The 18854-nt window shown below is 44.3% G+C and overlaps 1 protein-coding gene across 1 annotated transcript in view; it reads right to left on the reverse strand.

The window, feature by feature from the left end:
* The window catches only part of LOC126212702 (uncharacterized), a 901304-nt gene that overhangs the window by 162522 nt on the left and 719928 nt on the right, over positions 1-18854 (reverse strand). The gene's annotated exons all lie outside the window — the stretch shown is intronic.

An 18854-nucleotide genomic window follows, 5' to 3' on the forward strand; every position in this document is an offset into this window, starting at 1 on the left:
CTCTCTTCCAAGAGCACTGACGTGGCACGTGTTTACAGGCAACAGTCCAATGAACATCACGTGAACAATAAGTTGCGCTGGTGTTGACCTCTCGTGGTGATTCCGAGAACTTTTCAAACCGTCCTCGTACAGTCTATGTAACACGGACTTGGGAATTATTATACTGAAGACATTTCTTATTTTGCCTGTCGCCCTTTGATTGCGACACATCTTTGTAACACACAGTTAAGTATTGTACTTTTTTTTGTAATCAAACTCATTTATACGATTTGATTGGATGTTGTCTAGCGATCCGAGAAAGACGTTTGCTAGACACACCAGATTTGACGACTACGCAGGATCTCTAACATTCGTGATCACCAATCCTGATCTTAAGTTTGTTGTTGTTCTGATTTCTACTACTTTACATTACTTTCGTGTTTCTTGGATTTCTCCCAATCCATATTCTGTAGTCGTCAGACTGTTCATTCCATCCAACACATCCTGTAGTTCTTGTTCACTTTTAGTGAGGATAGCAATATCATCAGGGAATCGTATCATTGATATCCTTTCATGTCGAATTTTAATTCCATTTTCGAAAATTTAACCTCCATCATCGCTTCTGCGATGTGTAGATTTAAAATAAGAGGCGAAAGACTACATCCCTGTCTGACATCCTTTCTAATCTGAGCAGTCCGTTCTTGGTCTTCCCCTCTTATTGGCCCCTCTCGGCTCTTCTATACAGGCCGGTCCATTGATAGTGACCGGGCCAAATATCTCACGAAATAAGCATCAAACGAAAAAACTACGAACAATGAAACTCGTCTGGCTTGAAGGGGAAAAGCAGATGGCGCTATGGTTGGCCCACTAGATGACGCTGCCATAGGTCAAAACGGATATCACCTGCCTTTTTTTAAAAATAGGAACCCCCCATTTTTTATTACATATTCGTGTAGTACGTAAAGAAATATGAAAGAATCAGTTGGACCACTTTCTTCGCTTTGTGATGGATGGCGCTGTAATAGTCACAAACGTACAAGTACGTGGTGTCACTTAACATTCCGCCAGTGCGGACGGTATTTGCTTCGTGATACATTACCCGTGTTAAAATGGACCGTTTACCAATTGCGGAAAAGGTCGATATCGTGTTGATGTACGGCTATTGTGATCAAAATGCCCAACGGGCGTGTGCTATGTATGCTGCTCGGTATCCTGGACGACATCATCCAAGTGTCCGGACCGTTCGCCGGATAGTTACGTTATTTAAGGAAACAGGAAGTGTTCAGCCACGTGTGAAACGTCAACCACGACCTGAAACAAATGATGATGCGAAAGTAGGTGTTTTAGCTGCTGTCGTGGCAAATCCGCACATCAGTAGCAGACAAACTGCGCGAGAATCGGGAATCTCAGAAACTTCCGTGTTGAGAATGCTACATCGACATCGATTGCACCCGTACCATATTTCTATGCACCAGGAATTGCATGGCGACGACTTTGAACGTCGTGTACAGTTCTGCCACTCGGCCGAAGAGAAATTACGTGACGATGAAAGATTTTTTGCACGCGTTTATTTAGCGACGAAGCGTCATTCACCCACAGCGGTAACGTAAACCGGCATAATATGCACTACTGGGCAACGGAAAATCCACGATGGCTGCGACAAGTGGTACATCAGCGACCTTGGCGGGTTAATGTATGGTGCGGCATTATTGGAGGAAGGATAATTGGTCCCCATTTTATCAATGGCAATCTAAATCGTGCAATGTATGCTGATTTCCTACGTAATGTTCTACCGATGTTACTGAAAGATGTTTCACTGCATGACAGAATGGCGATGTACTTCCGACATGATGGATGGCCGGCACATAGCTCGCGTGCGGTTGAAGCGGTATTGAATAGCATATTTCGTGACAGGTGGATTGGTCGTCGAAGCACCATACCGTGGCCCGCACGTTCACCGGATCTGACGTCCCCGGATTTCTTTCTGTGGGGAAAGTTGAAGGATATTTGCCATCGTGATGCACCGACAACGCCTGACAATATGCGTCAGCGCGTTGTCAATGCCTGTGCGAACATTACGGAAGGCGAACTACTCGCTGTTGAGAGGAATGTCGTTACACGTATTGCCAAATGCATTGAGGTTGACTGACATCATTTTGAGCATTTATTGCATTAATGTGGTATTTACAGGTAATCGCGCTGTAACAGCATGCGTTCTCAGAAATGATACGTTAGCAAAGGTAGATGTATCACATTCGAACAACCGAAATAAAATGTTCAAACGTACCTACGTTCTGTATTTTAATTTAAAAAACCTACCTGTTACCAAGTGTTCGTCTAAAATTGTGAGCCACATGTTTGTGACTATTACAGCGCCAGCTACCACAAAGCGAAAACGTGGTCCAACTAAAAATTCATATTTCTTTACGTACTACACGAATATGTAATAAAAAATGGGGGTTCCTATTTAAAAAAAAAACGCAGTTGATATCCGTTTGACCTATGGCAGCGCCATCTAGCGGGCCAACCTTAGCGCCATCTGGTTTCCCCTTTCAAGCTAGACGAGTTTCGTTCTTTGTAGTTTTTTCGTTTGTCGCTTATTTCGTGAGATGTTTGGCCCGGTCACGGTCAATGGACCACCGTGTATATCGTAGGCCTACATTACCCGTATTATCCTATAGCTTATCCCCTACTTTTCTTAAAAATTCGAACATCTTGCAGCATTTTACATTGCCCAAGGCTTTCTTACAAACATTATAGCGTACCTCCTATTTTTCTCAAAAATTGGAACATCTTGCACCTTTTTACATTCCCGAACGCTTTCTTCCAAACGCTATGAAGATGTCTTGATTTTCCTTTACTCTCGCTTCCGTTATCAACCGCAACGTCAGAAAGAGTGTTTTCGGCGTGATGAACGCCTTGCATGGGTGTGTAGGCATTAATTTTTCATCTCGCGTCCGTACAATGGTTCGGGCGGTCTTCGTATAAAGAGGCTGTGAAAGAATCTAGAGTCGGCGCGAACCGAAAGGGTGGGCGGGCTGATAGCGAGGGTGGATTTGGTGCGCGGGGGAGGGGGTGGGGGTGGGAAGGTGGGGGTGGTGGGGGAAGGGACCCAATCGAACCGGGCGCACAATCGGAGCGGCTGTCTGTCTGTGATGGATGGCCCTCCGCACATCGAGGGTTATCCACCGAGGTTCAGCGCTGCAGTCCTCATACAATAAACAAGGCGTCAGGTGAGCTTAGGCGGAACAAGAGGTTTCCCCCACCACCACGGGAACAGCGAGGTGGTTCGGAATTACGGCTGGAAGGCTGCGCCAAGTATTTCACTGATAGCTCTACACGTAACTACGTTAGGGGGCGCAGCTTGGCTCGCGTACTCTGTATGGTCTCCACCTGATCTTTTTAGTTATTTGGAAGGAAAAAAACAGCCTTGGTCGTATTTTTTTGTTTCATTATCCGCAAAATCGATTTTCGGTCACTTAGTGACCATCCTCAGTCCTAGAAGTTAAAAATTTCACATAACAGTCAGAGAGTATAAAAGAGAAAATCACAACTACACCTGCGTATGAACATAACAGTTGGTAGGAACATACCTGTAAGATACAACTAAAATTGTTAGGCACTGGTATTAACAAGCTTAGAGCGATCACATAAGGTGAGGCCGCTGTTTACATGCACCTGTTCAGCAGACGTCTGTGTGTCAGGGCTTGGAACGCCCTCTATGTGACATGTGTCACGTGAAGACTTAATATTGCTAGTTTTGCGAGATAGTAACACAAAATAACTCTTGTGCACTTGTGAATCATGTACGTAAAACACATAGCAGACGAAGGGGAAACATCTAAAATACATTGGCGTTTTGTTTTTTAAAAACAAACGTACAAACATAAAACAGATCGATAATAAGTTGTCAGAGTACAGGACAGGTAAAAGAGAAAAAGACAATGAAAAAGAATAATATATGAATAACATAAAATGAGGTATAACAGAGATTTTCAAAAAACATAATACCCACCATCTGGCGTGGAAAGTTAGAAGTACAACGTTCGTGATTTACGTAAAATGTTACGTTAAGACTAAGGAGTCAAATATATAAAAAATAGTAATAGTACGAAACTGCCATTACGTAATAATTAAAATGCCGTGAAACATAATGTTCATTACAAATGTTTTTCTTTAATCAAATTTTTGTTGTGTTCACAAATTGCAACAGCTTGTAAACTTTCCTCGCTAATTAAGGCCGGTCTTACACGAAGGTACTTCTTACCAAAAAGCGATGCCGGTAGCTGGACTCCGAAGTTTTTGTTTATCACGTCTTTTGCGTTCTTGTGGTGATATTTCCACAGCAACTGTCAGCCCGTAACAAATATTTCCTTACATCTTACCTTAGAATCCAAATACCAATTCTCATAGTTTTAGCTTTAAAAAAAATTCAAGGGGAGGTGTGATGGTACTTGAATTACGCAACCATTACGGCACCTCACCTCAACCTCTCGATACCAGCAATATTCTACTGCGTTTCTGTAAAGTAGTTAACATATTTCTGAGACAACATTCAGATCTGATTTCATTAATGTAGAGTTACTTTGATACATCGATATGTTTATATTGCAATGATATTATTCTTGTGTATGCTTTCTTTTGTCACTATGATCTTTGTCGTACTTGTAACTCTGATTTTTGGGCGCGTAGCGGTTATCAGAAAGTCAAGTCTTGGTCGTCATGTTGAAAAGACGTAAATTGCAGTCAGTTTATAACAATGAGGAAGATATTTTCAAGTATGTTTTATATTGCGAAGTGATGTTTTGTGTGTTACGTGATATTGCAACAAAAGTAATAAAAAAGAAGTGTGTGTTACGTGGTATTGCAACAAAAGTAATAAAAAAGAAGTGTAACTTAAATTCGGAGTGCTGATTACTTTTTAACATCACCATTGTGCTAACTTGCAAAAGTTTAATCTTCAAGAATGGTTTATGAAACACAGCTATAAAACTTTTGAATATCGCAAAATAACACCTAGGCCTCTTTGCATCCGACCTTGGAACCACCACCACCTAGATTTTCGACGACTGAGCCATGATTTTACAACGAGACCAGCGTAGGAAACACGAAAAGACGAGTGCCTAGTTTATTCATTATTTCATGAAATGGCTTTATTAACTGTGCTGTAATGACACCTGCCACATAATACAACTTTGTTGTTGCCCGAAAATGCAATATTTAGCAGCGTGAGCAACACTACAAATCATAATTAATTTTTGACCTTTGTTGTGGTGGGGTTGTTAGAGGAGGTTAACTATCTTTTGGTTCAAAAAATCGATTTCTTTAAATTGCATTTTTGGATCCATAAAAGTGTTTAGAAACCACCCCTGAAACGGTTTCTCCGAATACGGAACGCAAATGTTTGTTATTCGCGATTGAACACAATAATACACCTGCCTGAAATCGGCCGTTTGACGCATCAGTTTTTTTTCTTTCGGAGGACGAGTTATTGTACCGGTGCTTGGGAGGAAACACACAAAATTGAAAGTCTGAACGCGTGTGTTTGGAAGTTAGCCCTCAAGCATTTGCATTCTGGTGCGAAGACTGTGGAGATTGCCACTTTCCTGGCAGTGAGCAGCTTCAACGAAGGGTATTCGGCAATTCTGAAGACCGTGACAACGACGGACGTCACCCTGGGACACTCTATTCGACGCAGTTCGCCGAGCATTCGGACGACCACCGGATTCGAGCGGCCGAGAACCGCTCGTCACCGGCAGTACGGGCGGCTCTGGAGCAGCGCAGGATGGCCCAGACCGAGCAGAACGCCCTCTGTGAGGAAGAGGAAGGACTAGTTTACGGACCCGGTATAGCAGACTGAACGCAACTTGCGTAATATTGCATTTATATGTAGTCAAAACTTCAAATTCGTTTTTTTCGAAATGACTTTTTTTATCGCGCGGTATGGTAACTTCAAATCTAGTGAACCGATTGGCATGATCCTTTGTTTCCGACGAACCTAACTAAATTGTCTAGGACTTGTACCACTTTTATTCCGATCCATCAACTATAAATATTTTTACTTGGCCGAGGAAGTCGAAAAATCGATGAAAAAAAACATTTTTTTTTCAAATGGCCGCCATTTTGTTTCCTATGGTCCAAATAACGTAAGCGAGGTTCAATTCCTAAAGTATCTTATATACTTCAATAAAGTTAACTGAATTTTGATTTCGGACGAGCCGGCTGACGTGACATACCGCAAGTGGAGGTCTGTCTACACCGAAATTTTGTTTCGTTCCGACGGCACTTCCGCCTTTGCTCTTCGACATTTCCGGTCGAAAAAGTTCTAGTTTGTAGAGGAAATATCAATAAACATTTTGTCCTAATTGACACTGATATCTATAACACAGTCCGAGAAAAAAATTCTAAAAGAACATTCTTTTTTCGGGCCAAAGATAGTAAACCTCTCCTTAATGTAATGAAATATTTTTTTTAAACTTTTCTTCCCCTATCTCTCCCCCTTAGGGGTTCAGTTTCCAAAAAACAGTGGAACACATACTTTTTTTTATTTCTAACACAGAAGGCACACACAAACTTTCATAGATTTATCTTTCAAAATGTTTTCATAATTAAATTATTTCCTAAAATTTTACGTCCCCTATTTCACTCCCTTAGGGGGCTGAATTTTTTAAAAACACTGACACACGTATTTTCTCAGTTTTCGAAGGTGTAGCTTCAAAAAAATTCTGGCAGTTCTTAAGTAATGATTTATTTTAAAAAAAACTTTCATTTACTCTTTTACTGGTTGAATTTCCAAAAATGCTAAAACGCGTATTTCTTTTTTGTTTCTGATCGAGAAACCAAAACCAATTTTCATAGTTCCATCTTCAAAAAAATGGCTCTGAGCACTATGGGACTTAACTGCTGTGGTCATCAGTCGCCTAGAACTTAGAACTACTTAAACCTAACTAACCTAAGGACATCACACACATCCATGTCCGAGGTAGGTTCGAACCTGCGACCGTAGTGGTCGCGCAGTTCCAGACCGTAGTTCCATCTTCGAAATTGCCTTAATAGAGGAATAATTTCAGAAAGCCTTTCATCCGTTATTTCATCCCCTTCGCAGTGGAATTTCGAAGAGTCCCTTCAGAAACAATACATGCGGTATAAGACCCATATCCTCTGCAAATTTCAAGTTGTTATCTTTAGCGGTTGGGGCTGGGTGTTCCTGAGTCAGTGATTCAGTCAGTCACTTAGGACATTCCATTTCATGTATGGTGATTATGGAGAAAGACTGAAAGTTTTTTTTTTTAACAAACATTCGATATGCGATTTCTTTAGACTCTTTATGAACGTCTCCATACGCGCTCCACATCCACTTCACTCACACTGGGACGTCAGCATCTCGTCACAAGCAACCCGTCGTAACGAATTTGTTGCGCCAGTGGTAAATGGCCTTCTTTGTTGGCGGCTTCTTACCGTACTTGGTTCCAAACATCCGTTGAACAGCTGTAGCACACTTGTTTTTGTCGAACTCCAACACACAGAAAGCTCGCTGCGCACCTCAACTCGCCATGTTTGCGACTAGCGCTCACTATCGGCAAATTACCGAACTACGCTGTGGCGGTATACAGGAAAAAAATACGATTTCTCTTCAAAATACACTCCTGGAAATGGAAAAAAGAACACATTGACACCGGTGTGTCAGACCCACCATACTTGCTCCGGACACTGCGAGAGGGCTGTACAAGCAATGATCACACGCACGGCACAGCGGACACACCAGGAACCGCGGTGTTGGCCGTCGAATGGCGCTAGCTGCGCAGCATTTGTGCACCGCCGCCGTCAGTGTCAGCCAGTTTGCCGTGGCATACGGAGCTCCACCGCAGTCTTTAACACTGGTAGCATGCCGCGACAGCGTGGACGTGAACCGTATGTGCAGTTGACGGACTTTGAGCGAGGGCGTATAGTGGGCATGCGGGAGGCCGGGTGGACGTACCGCCGAATTGCTCAACACGTCGGGCGTGAGGTCTCCACAGTACATCGATGTTGTCGCCAGTGGTCGGCGGAAGGTGCACGTGCCCGTCGACCTGGGACCGGACCGCAGCGACGCACGGATGCACGCCAAGACCGTAGGATCCTACGCAGTGCCGTAGGGGACCGCACCGCCACTTCCCAGCATATTAGGGACACTGTTGCTCCTGGGGTATCGGCGAGGACCATTCGCAACCGTCTCCATGAAGCTGGGCTACGGTCCCGCACACCGTTAGGCCGTCTTCCGCTCACGCCGCAACATCGTGCAGCCCGCCTCCAGTGGTGTCGCGACAGGCGTGAATGGAGACGTGTCGTCTTCAGCGATGAGATTCGCTTCTGCCTTGGTGCCAATGATGGTCGTATGCGTGTTTGGCGCCGTGCAGGTGAGCGCCACAATCAGGACTGCATACGACCGAGGCACACAGGGCCAACACCCGGCATCATGGTGTGGGGAGCGATCTCCTACACTGGCCGTACACCACTGGTGATCGTCGAGGGGACACTGAATAGTGCACGGTACATCCAAACCGTCATCGAACCCATCGTTCTACCATTCCTAGACCGGCAAGGGAACTTGCTGTTCCAACAGGACAATGCACGTCCGCATGTATCCCGTGCCACCCAACGTGCTCTAGAAGGTGTAAGTCAACTACCCTGGCCAGCAAGATCTCCGGATCTGTCCCCCATTGAGCATGTTTGGGACTGGATGAAGCGTCGTCTCACGCGGTCTGCACGTCCAGCACGAACGCTGGTCCAACTGAGGCGCCAGGTGGAAATGGCATGGCAAGCCGTTCCACAGGACTACATCCAGCATCTCTACGATCGTCTCCATGGGAGAATAGCAGCCTGCATTGCTGCGAAAGGTGGATATACACTGTACTAGTGCCGACATTGTGCATGCTCTGTTGCCTGTGTCTATGTGCCTGTGGTTCTGTCAGTGTGATCATGTGATGTATCTGACCCCAGGAATGTGTCAATAAAGTTTCCCCTTCCTGGGACAATGAATTCACGGTGTTCTTATTTCAATTTCCAGGAGTGTATTTGTTTGCACTCGCCATCATTGGGTGTATTCCATACAAAGAAGAATAATTGTAATAAGTATCCAAAAGATTTTATTTAATAAAGAAAGTTATAATACAGGGCGAGTCAAAAGTCCTTGGACACATTCATAAGTTGGAAGATTAAAGGGAAAATTGAAATGTGATGATGGGAACATACGTTTGATGTGGGGCCGCAACTTTTGGAGTGAATGTCATTCATGGACGCCATCTTGAAATCCGCCATTTTGGATTCAAGTCATTTTTTTTAAGTGGGAAGGGGCACATCAAATAACACTCGCTTGAGCTCTGGAATTTAGTGGTGTAATTTGCTTTTGTCTATCTCGTACAGTTTAGAGGTTATTAATGTTCAAACTTGGGAAATTACCTTCATACCGATTGCTACAACAAGTGTTCTACGTGTTGTCCATCCCGAGACATGAGTCGGTATCGAGGTAACTTTGGACATTAATAACCTCTCAACTGTACAAGATAGACAAAAACAAATACACCACTCAATTCCAGAACACAAGCGAGTGTTATCCGATGTGTCATACACCCCCCTTCTCATTAAAAAAAAATGACTTGAATCCAAAATGGCGGATTTCAAGATGGCGGCCATGAATGACATTCACTCCAAAAGTTGCGGCCCCACGTCAAACACACGTTCCCAACATCATGTTTCAATTTTCCCTTTAATCTTCCAACTTATGAAGGTGTCCAAGGACTTTTGACTCGCCCTGTACATATATTCTCACAGAGAAGGCAAAACATTAAGGGACAAGCACCGTACATCATACGATAAGTACAAACGTAGCTGAAGAACAGAATTGCAGATAACATCATATAACAATGTGCGAATTATTGCATACAGATAGACGTACTTAAAAGAAAAACCCAAAATGACCAACACAATACATATGTACAATACTGCCAGTAGAACAGTGACATAAAGTGCACAAGGGAGCAAATATAATGTGCAAATAGAGGTCCGAACGCAATTAAAAAAACAAAATTACGCACCCGATTACGAACCGTTTCCACGCCATTTGAAAATGATGCCCTCAGCAACACACTGTATCTACAACCTGCACTTGTACATTAATTGTTTATACTGTCAGAGACAGCAAAGGACTTGGAAGAGCAGTTGAACGAAATGGTTAGTGTCTTGAGGATATAAGATGAACATCAACAAAAGCAAAACGAGGATCATGGTTCAAATGGCTCTGAGCACTACGGAACCCAACTGCTGAGGTCATTAGTCCCCTAGAACTTAGAACTAGTTAAACCTAACTAACCTAAGGACATCACAAACATCCATGCCCGAGGCAGGATTCGAACCTGCGACCGTAGCAGTCTTGCGGTTCCAAACTGCAGCCCCTTTAACCGCACGGCCACGAGGATAATGGAATGTAGTCGAATGAAGTCGGGTGATGCTGAGGGAATTAGATTAGGAAATGAGACACTTAAAGTAGTAAAGGAGTTTTGCTATTTGGGGAGCAAAATAACCGATAATGGTCGAAGTAGAGAGGATATAAAATGTAGACTGGCAATGGCAAGGAAAGCGTTTCTGAAGAAGAGAAATTTGTTAACATCGAGTATTGATTTATGTGTCAGGAAGTCGTTTCTGACAGTATTTGTATGGAGTGTAGCCATGTATGGAAGTGAAACATGGATGACAGTTTGGACAAGAAGAGAATAGAAGATTTCAAAATGTGGTGCTACAGAAGAATGCTGAAGATTAGATGGGTAGATCACATAACTAATGAGGAGGTATTAAATAGAATTGGGGAGAAGAGGGGTTTGTGGCACAACTTGAATAGAGGAAGGGATCGGTTGGTAGGACATGTTCTGTGGCACCAAGGGATCACCAGTTTAGTATTGGAGGGCAGAGTGGAGGGTAAAAATCGTAGAGGGACACGGAGAGATGAATACCCCAAGCAGATTCAGAAGGATGTAGGTTGCAGTAGGTACTGGGAGATGAAGAAGCTTGCACAGGATAGAGTAGCATGGAGAGCTGCATCAAACCAGTCTCAGGACTGAAGACCACAACAACAACACTCCCATACAGGGGAGATATCGTAATTGAAAGTCGCCTGCTGGGTGTCGGTGAATAAATGCAATTTCCGATTGCCTGTGTTGTTCAGAATTGCGTCACAATGTTCGTTCGGTCATGCATTTCCATTAAAACGTCTCCGTTGTACAGGAAAACACGTAATGAAAGTACGTGTACAGGTTGTAGACACAGGGTCGACGGCATCTGGAAGTTTGGCTCTCGCTGCGGGAAAACTGGTTTTGAGTCCCGCTCAGGCAGAAATTTTTATCGTCGTCATTCCATTGTACAGCAGATGGCTGTCCGTATTCGCAACTGCGAATACATTTCAGGTATTTCGTAACGGCTGTACTGACTGCAATGTCTCCATCGTAATTCTGAACATCACAGCCACTGCAATAGTACCTTGTTATTTATTACGCTTCAAAGACGAATGGAAAAACTAGTAGAAGCCGACCCCGACCTCGGGGAAGATCAGTTTGGATTCCGTAGAAATGTTGGAACGCGTGAGGCAACTTATCTTAGAAGATGGATTGAGGAAAGGCAAACCTACGTTTCTAGCATTTGTAGTCTTAGAGAAAGCATTTGACAATGTTGACTGGAATACTCTCTTTCAAATTCTGAAGGTGGCAGGGGTAAAATACAGGGAGCGAAAGGCTATTTACAATTTGTACAGAAAACAGATGGCACTTATAAGATTCGAGGGGCATGAAAGGGAAGCAGTGGTTGGGAAGGGAGTGAGACAGGGTTGTAGCCTCTCCCCGATGTTATTCAATCTGTATATTGAGCAAGCAGTAAAGGAAACAAAAGAAAAGTTCGGAGTAGGTATTAAAATCCATGGAGAAGAAATAAAAACTTTGAGGTTCGCCGATGACATTGTAATTCTGTCAGAGACAGCAAAGGACTTGGAAGAGCAGTTGAACGGAATGGACAGTGTCTTGAAAGGAGGATATAAGATGAACATCAACAAAAGCAAAACGAGGATAATGGAATGTAGTCAATTTAAATCGGGTGATGCTGAGGGAATTAGATTAGGAAATGACACACTTAAAGTAGTAAAGGAGTTTTGCTATTTGGGGAGCAAAATAACTGATGATGGTGGAAGTAGAGAGGATATAAAATGTAGACTGGCAATGGCAAGGAAAGCGTTTCTGAAGAAGAGAAATTTGTTAACATCGAGTATAGATTTAAGTGTCAGGAAGTCGATTCTGAAAGTATTTGTATGGAGTGTAGCCCTTTATGGAAGTGAAACATGGACAATAAATAGTTTGGACAAGAAGAGAATAGAAGGTTTCGAAATGTGGTGCTACAGAAGAATGCTGAAGATTAGATGGGTAGATCATATAACTAATGATGAAATATTGACTAGAATTGGGGAGGAGTTTGTGGCACAACTTGACAAAAAGATGGGACCGGTTAGTAGGACATGTTCTGAGGCACCAAGGGATCACAAATTTAGCGTTGGAGGGCAGCGTGGATGGTAAAAATTGTAGAGGGAGACCAAGAGATGAATTACGCTAAGGAGATTAAGAAAGATGTGGGTTGCAGTAGGTACTGGGAGATGAAGCAGCTTGCACAGGATAGAGTGGCATGGAGAGCTGCATCAAACCAGTCTAAGGACTGAAGACCACAACAACAACAACAACAACAACAACAACACCTATTGAGCAGTGTGTGTTTCAAAAAAATACAGCAATACGTATCACAATATACTATCATACAACCAGGGAGATGTACAGAAAATACGGTAAAACGTACCTTTCTTTACGCCATGTTCTAAAGTGGTATAATGGCATCGTCAAAACACATAAATATAATCAGCATAGCATCGTCATATAGATCTAAAATAAGGTGTAATACGCCGCATCGTCCACACAGTCATTATTGCAACTGGCTGCTGAAGTACAGTAGCTACCAGAAATATGTTTGCCTACATCATCCATAGATGTCGCTACTGTCGGATTAGATGTAGTCATGAAATGGTTCAAATGGCTCTGAGCACTATGGGACTTAACTGCTGTTGTCATCAGTCCCCTAGAACGTAGAGCTACTTAAACCTAACTAACCTAAGGGCTTCACACACACCCATGCCCGATGCAGGATTCGAACCTGCGACCGTAGCGGTCACGCGGTTCCAGACTGCAGCGCCTGCAACCGCACGGCCACTCCAACCAGCAAGCTTCCAAATAAAAGATGAGGTAGAATATCTTAGCAGTCCAATGAATGTGGACATCTTAGTGGAGAGATGTTACCTATAATAATTCTCTTTTATTACCGCGCTGTAGGCTATCAGACTAAAAAAGATCAAGTGATATAAAAAGTACCTCCCCATAGTACATTTAGTGTTCCTGGTACGTTTAAGCGCATAAAGTTAATATTTTAGGTTATGGTCTGATTCAGAAGTTGATTTCAGTTCAAATTCTTAGCTGATGAAAATACAGGGTGTTTCCAAAATGACCGGTATATTTGAAACGGCAATAAAAACTAAACGAGCAGCGATAGAAATACACCGTTTGTTGCAATATGCTTGGGACAACAGTACATTTTCAGGCGGACAAACTTTCGAAATTACAGTAGTTACAATTTTCAACAACAGATGGCGCTGCAAGTGATGTGAAAGATATAGAAGGCAACGCAGTCTGTGGGTGCGCCATTCTGTACGTCGTCTTTCTGCTGTAAGCGTCTGCTGTTCACAACGTGCAAGTGTGCTGTGGACAACATGGTTTATTCCTTAGAACAGAGGATTTCTCCGGTGTTGGAATTCCACCGCCTGGAACACAGTGTTGTTGCAACAAGACGAAGTTTTCAACGGAGGTTTAATGTAACTAAAGGACCGAAAAGCGACACAATAAAGGATCTGTTTGAAAAATTTCAACGGACTGGGAACGTGACGGATGAACGTGCTGGAAAGGTAGGGCGACCGCGTACGGCAACCACAGAGGGCAACGCGCAGCTAGTGCAGCAGGTGATCCGACAGCGGCCTCGGGTTTCCGTTCGCCGTGTTGCAGCTGCGGTCCAAATGACGCCAACGTCCACGTATCGTCTCGTGCGCCAGAGTTTACACCTCTATCCGTACAAAATTCACACGCGGCAACCCCTCAGCGCCGCTACCATTGCTGCACGAGAGACATTCGCTAACGATATAGTGCACAGGATTGATGACGGCGATATGCATGTGGGCAGCATTTGCTTTACTGACGAAGCTTATTTTTACCTGGACGGCTTCGTCAATAAACAGAACTGGGGCATATGGGGAACCGAAAAGCCCCATGTTGCAGTCCCATCGTCCCTGCATCCTCAAAAAGTACTGGTCTGGGCCGCCATTTCTTCCAAAGGAATCATTGGCCCATTTTTCAGATCCGAAACGATTACTGCATCACGCTATCTGGACATTCTTCGTGAATTTGTGGCGGTACAAACCGCCTTAGACGACACTGCGAACACCTCGTGGTTTATGCAAGATGGTGCCCGGCCACATCGCACGGCCGACGTCTTTAATTTCCTGAATGAATATTTCGATGATCGTGTGATTGCTTTGGGCTATCCGAAACATACAGGAGGCGGCGTGGATTGGCCTCCCTATTCGCCAGACATGAACCCCTGTGACTTCTTTCTGTGGGGACACTTGAAAGACCAGGTGTACCGCCAGAATCCAGAAACAATTGAACAGCGGAAGCAGTACATCTCATCTCCATTTGAAGCCATTCCGCCAGACACGTTGTCAAAGGTTTCGGGTAATTTCATTCAGAGACTACGCCATATTATTGCTACGCATGCTGGATATGTGGAAAGTATCGTACTATAGAGTTTCCCAGACCGCAGCGCCATCTGTTGTTGACAATTGTAACTACTGTAATTTCGAAAGTTTGTCTGCCTGAAAATGTACTGTTGTCCCAAGCATATTGCAACAAACGGTGTATTTCTATCGCTGCTCGTTTAGTTTCTATTGCCGTTTCAAATATACCGGCCATTTTTGAAACACCCTGTATTTTCGTCATACTACATATTTCCTAAAAATTTTTACCTACTTTCACCACATAAATATGTGTGTGTTATTGATCCGGGCTATAGTGATAACCTTTCGGAGTTTCTCCTTGGCTGTGTAGTAGCAAGTTTTGTCGTCGAGAGGGGTTTTTTTCATTCCCAATAGTGCGTAGGCGTTCGCTAGCCAAGAGGACACACGTACACACACACACACACACACACACACACACACACACACACACAATTTGTCGACAGGTAGCTATCCCTTTGTGTCGTGCTCTGTACGGCTCCGGTAATGAATTTTCTCCGTATTTGCTCGCATGACGTCAAACGCAGCCGCCATTTCCAATGCCCGACACACGGTTGCCCGTCTGCCATTTCTTGTCCTGCTGACGAGCGGAAGAGAGAAAAAGTGAGGAATTTTTGTCAACTACACACACACGCACACAGAAATGCATATACGTGTATACTATGTGACCAAAAGTATTCGGACACATGGCTGAAAATGACTCACAAGTTCATGCCGCCCTCCATCGGCAATGGTGGAATACAGTTTGGTGTTGGCCCACTCTTAGCCTTGATGACAGCTTCCACTCTCGCAGGCATACGTTCAATCAGGTGCTGGGAGATTGCTTGGGGAATGGCAGCCCTTTCTTCGCGGTCTGCTGCACTGAGGAGAGGTATCGATGTCGGTCGGTGAGGCCTGGCACGAAGTCGGCGTTCCAAAACATCCCAAAGGTGTTCTATAGGATTCAGGTCAGGTCTCTGTGCAGGCCAGTCCTCTATGAAAAACACGCCCACACCATAACACCACCGATTCCGAAATTTACTGTTGGCACTACACACGCTGACAGGTGACGTTCACCGGGCATTCGCCACGCCGGCATCCTGCCATCGCATCGGCGCATTCTGTACCGTGATTCGTCACTCCACACGTTTTTCCAGTGTTCAGTAGTCCAATGTTTACTCTCCTTACACCGAGCGAGCGTCATTTGGCATTACCGGCGTGATGTGTGGCTTATGAGCAGCCGCTCGACCATGACCCACCTCCCGCTGTCATAGCACTTGCAGTGGCGACCCTCTTCAACTGCCGGCGGTCTCTGTCAGTCAACAGACGAGGTCGGCCTGTACGCTTTTGTGCTGTACGTGTCCCTTCACGTTTCCACTGCACTATCACATCGGAAACAGTGGACCAAGGGATGTTTAGGAGTGTGGAGATCTCGCGTACCAGTCACCTAACCACGATCGAAGTCCGTGAGTTCAGCGGAGCGCCCCATTCTGCTCCCTCACGATGTCTAACGACTACCGAGGTCGCCAATGCCTCACCGTAACTCCGGACATGCTTTACAGTGCTGTTCACAACATTATTCCTCGATTACAGCTATTGTTGAGGAATGATGGTGGACATATTCAGCATTTCCTGTAAAGAACATCATCTTTGCTTTGTCTTACTCTGTTATGCTAATTATTACTATTCTGATTAGATGAAGCGCCATCTGTCGGACATTTTTTGAACTTTTGTATCTTTTTGGTTCTAATAAAACCCCATGTCATTCGAAGTGTGTGTGTCAATTTTTAAATCTCTATCTACATTATTCAGTTTTCAAATTTATACAGATTTTTTGATCACCCGGTATATCACATGTATACTGTTATATTTTGTAAACAAACATGGTGTCTGGACACTATTGGGTGCAAGGATCGTACAACAGCAGAGAAAACGTTGTCACAACTACAAAGAATATACATCATAACAACATTATTACAGAATAAATTTTTAAAGGATTTGGAGATGTTTGATTTTAGGGGCCGAACACGTGCGTTGGAACAAATACTTCAGGTGGTATATACGTACCCGATTTTGACTTGTTAAAATAGCTTATGAGTATGAAGTTCAAGCTTGTTTCTCCACTAGGCAGTGCCCGAAGTTGCTCCAAAAAATCGTGACACAAATGTCGTACTACCAAATGTAAATCCACCAGATGATTGAGGTTTAAACCTTTGAAACGCGTCGTGGACATAATTAAAAAAGTGAATGGTAACAGTAAACTTGTTGTTCCATTTAATTTTACATTATCAAGATAGGAAGTTTCGTTTCCTCTTAAAGAGCGACATTGCTCGGTTCTGTCTGCTAGCAAGTGTTCTATCCAGTTCATTATGATCCGAGGCAAAACTAATGCTTCCGCTGTGACGATGTTTCGACCACGCTGTCCATTATCAGGAGCGCAACAAAGACGCAGCGCCGCAGCTGCCGGCAGGACAACCCGCCAGCAGGGCGTCTCACGCCCACGCGTCCTTTGTCGCCGCTGGGTGGGAACTCAATCTCCTTGTTCCTCGTTTCGGACTACGCCCGGAATAACAAACGCACAGTGGTTTGAGTGAAGCCCCGAGAAGACTGTAGGGGGAGGGGAAAGTGGGGGAGGGTTCAGGGGAGGGGGGCGTGGAGGCTCCAGTAGCACGTGCCGGAATACGTCCCCGCTGGAGTGTGGCGTGTGGCGTGTATCGACCCAGTGCCCTTCTGGAGCCTCCAGGGAGGCGGGAGGATGGCGAGGAATTCAATTCTCTCACCCCCCGTCTCCCAACACACATAGCCGTCTCTTGTATGTCTTCCGCTATGGACCGACCGGGAACCTCTGGTTCATCCGGCGACTGCGGGGACCGAGAAAGATACTCAAACTTCGTCCAGTGGACAGTCTGGACTTTGGTCCGTGTCCGTCCTGCAGTGTCACGAAATAGTCGGTGACACTGGTTACCAGCAATCACTGACGCACAGTACAGGCTGTTCCAAAATGATGTTTCCAACTTCGATCACGTTTTTTTTTTCTTTTTTCTTATGTGGCCCGCCACAAATTCTTCTCCTGTGGCAACTTCTTCATCTCAGACAAGCGCCGGCCGGGGTGGACGAGCGGTTCTAGGCGCTACAGTCTGGAACCGCGCGACCGCTACGGCCGCTGGTTCGAATCCTGGTTCAAATGGCTCTGAGCACTATGGGACTTAACAGCTATGGTCATCAGTCCCCTAGAACTTAGAACTACTTAAACCTAACTAACCTAAGGACAGCACACAACACCCAGTCATCACGAGGCAGAGAAAATCCCTGACCCTGCCGGGAATCGAATCCTGCTTTAGTATTTTTTTGTGGTATTCAAAAAATTTAAAAACCTCTCTCACACCGGCCTGATTTAGCTTCACTGATCAGGATAGTAAAAACATGCGTATGTTAAGGGAATTTTCATTCACAAAGCAGGCTTATCACATTCACACAGTTCAATACTGTTCTATCCTGATTAAATTGAGCTTAACTTAAATTCCATAAGGTAGTGAAGCAATTTCGAAGTCTCGGTGCGACGAAAATTGTCAGTCGATCTCCTGAAAACATAATTATCAACTTTCGGTGATGACATGGGGAAGGCCGGAGATCTGCTGGTAAGACCGTGTTAGCCTATTTATTTGATGTAACTGGATATCTTGAGCGTACAAGACGGCAGGTTCGTCCAGTGTAAATCAGACGTTCCCCACTGATCCCGTGCAACACAGCGTAGTAAGCAGACACTGGCAATAATAATCAGTTAAATAATACGCGAACACACTTACTTTAGTTTAGTTAATGTATTAAATTCCTTCTCATACAGAATCTCATCAAGATGGCTACTAGCTCGACAATACATACATACACATCCTCCTCCTTTCACGGCTAATCGGCAAGATCTCCTTCAGAAAACAGATAGCAGAGAAGCTATTCCATGGGGTAAATGGACGCTCCAAGGAATAATAGGGCTTGGAACTGC

This window comes from Schistocerca nitens, chromosome 11 (genome assembly GCF_023898315.1).
Source record: "Schistocerca nitens isolate TAMUIC-IGC-003100 chromosome 11, iqSchNite1.1, whole genome shotgun sequence".
NCBI lineage: Eukaryota > Metazoa > Arthropoda > Insecta > Orthoptera > Acrididae > Schistocerca > Schistocerca nitens.